Source organism: Cynoglossus semilaevis, chromosome 18 (assembly GCF_000523025.1).
Source record: "Cynoglossus semilaevis isolate Cse_v1.0 chromosome 18, Cse_v1.0, whole genome shotgun sequence".
Lineage (NCBI taxonomy): Eukaryota > Metazoa > Chordata > Actinopteri > Pleuronectiformes > Cynoglossidae > Cynoglossus > Cynoglossus semilaevis.
Window position 1 is genome coordinate 6,595,491 of NC_024324.1, and position 2,452 is coordinate 6,597,942.

General features: G+C 39.0%; 1 long non-coding RNA gene across 1 annotated transcript; it reads left to right on the plus strand.

Annotated features, from left to right (window-relative positions):
• Positions 1-6: 6 nt before the first annotated feature.
• LOC107989956 (uncharacterized) lies at positions 7-2,368 on the plus strand. Its single transcript, XR_001761481.2, has 3 exons — positions 7-604; positions 1,110-1,328; positions 1,435-2,368. It is a non-coding gene; the product is annotated as an uncharacterized LOC107989956 (long non-coding RNA).
• The last annotated feature ends 84 nt before the right edge of the window (positions 2,369-2,452 follow it).

Here is a 2,452-nt window from a genome sequence, read left to right on the forward strand (position 1 = left end):
TTGCAAGTTAATTTCATATTTTCAAAAAGTGCATCAGCCCAGCTCAAACTCCCGTCAAAGGCCAATTCCTTATTTACAAACACAACTCTATGTTCATTGTTTAGGACGAAAACGTAACTATGAATCATTTTAACATCTGACAAAAACTAACGTTAGCTGCCAAGACGCATATGCTAGCGTAAATTGCACTAACGGTCTCGAGCTAAGGACTACCATATCACACAAAATACAACCGACAATTGTTTGCAAAAACTCACCATTTCAATCAATCAGATGTAGCCACGTTGAGCAGTTTTTTTACTTGAACGCCCGCTGGAAGCCCAGACGGTTAACACACGTGTTTCTTGCGTCGAATTCGCAACCGGAACTAAGAGCCGTGCAGCGTATTTCTACTTCCGTTATACCAACCTTTCTAATATCAGCGCGCCCCCTACAGTTGACATTCACATTCTTTTTTGTGTGTTTTGACAAACTAATGAGGACGCTTGTGATTGGATAACGAGGCGCATTGTGCCCTTTAAAAGCGGAAGGAAGTGGTAATACTTTCCGTCCTGGTGATGGTTGCGAAGTGGCGCTGCGTGAAAGCAAAGAGGGAAAAAAAAAGGTTGGTTTTTTTGGTTTGTTTTACGACGGTATGTATTTCCATCTTTGGTTCTTTTCACTTTGGCGATTAACGCTTCATGTGAATGACCAGTATTCTGCAGAATACTGGCTCTACGGAACCGCGGGTTGGGGAAGCCGGTTAGCTGCTAAACAGTGCCTGTTTGAGCCACACGGTTTGCACATTCAAACTAAATCTGACTGTGTGATTCAATTGTACGAGAAAGCGCTTTATTATTTGGCCTTTAAGTATGTGCGCGAAGACCGTTTTGGTTGAGTGGTCCAAACATTTTGGGTGTTGAGACTTTAGCCACGTGTGTTAGTGAAACAGCGGCTTTCGTGGGGGGTGTTTGCTTCAAAGCGCAGTGCTTGCGCTTTGTAGTGAATTGTATCGATAAGACGTCCATGAAAAAGACAAGGGTACGAATTTACACGTTTTCGTTATTTAAGTGTGTGTGTGCACGCACTCGTGAACGTATGAAATTAAGTCTTTTTTTTTTTTTTTTTAGGTGTAGCAGCAGACCGGTGGACTCCACGACGCCAAGAAGTTCGAAGCATCTGGTTTATGTTACGTGAACGACGTCGCCCTGGCCATTTCTGAGCTTTTCAACTAAATACACATTAAACTTTTGTACAACATTTACAGAGTGTAAAATGTTTACAGGACATCGGGGCTGGAAAGAACAAATACTACGCAGTGACTTACCCATGAAGCCATCTTTAAACCAGTAAGTGTTTTGCTGTTAGTGTGATTATTTTTCCCAACTTCTTTTAGGCCACAGGAAGTTTGAATGTTGACCTTTTAAAAGAGTATTATGTTTGTCTTTTGTTTAGTTTGAGCCCAAAGAACAGCACGTGAGAGGGAGGTCCAGGAATGCTGCCAACCAAGGGGGGAGGAAAAAAAGGAAGCAGAAGAGAACCTGTGGATGATTGACTACAGCCAGAACAAGTAGTAGTTTTATTGCATTAACTTTATTTCTCTTTGTGCTAGATGGAGTTTTTATTTATTTAACCAAATAAAGTATTTGTTGAATTGTTGTTACATGTAGCTATTGTTGAATGTGGAATTATCTAGAGTACCAAGTAGTGGTTGATTGAAGCATTTTGTAACATGCTAGCGCTAAACACTTTGAACATGGTGTAGTTATCTGAGAGCGTTTGTACGTAATGTCTTTATTTCATCTTGTTTGAGTTCAAAAGAAGAGGTTTAATGAAGTTGTTCCACTCCTGATGATGGGACCTTTGTTGAATCCTGTGAGCACATGGTTGACAGAAGCAGTGTTGAGTATGTAATCTGTCCATCTTTACCTGAAGTGTTAAAGCTAAGAATTGCTGCTGTAATTTGACTTTTTTAAAGCTTATCTATGGACTTTGTGATTGAATGCCTGTTTTGTAAAGGCAACGTGTGTTGCTATTGAGTAAAAAAAAAAAGTTCTATTCTGTGCCTCCTCTGCGATTGTCATTAACAGATGTGCAATGGCGAAGACAGACACAGCAGCTTGGACTCTGCCAGGTAGAGTGAAGGAGCAACTTTATTGGAAGCAGATCACTTGTTTGCTGGACTTGTGAGTGTTTTACTGAATTGTAATGACTTTACTGTGTAACTTGATTGCTATGCTATTGTTAACAGATTTTTGACTTGGTGTTTTTGGCTCATTTATTTGTACTTAATATTTAGTTAATTTAACTTAGTTATGTAGTGCAATCATTGTGTAACTTGATTGCTATGCAGTTGTCTAACAGATTTTTTGACTTGGTGTTAGTTCATTTTTTTTTTTTTTTTTTTTTTTTTAGTTTTTTTTTAGCTTTTTTTTTTAATTTTTTTTGGGGGGCGTCTTTTTTAAATTTGGGT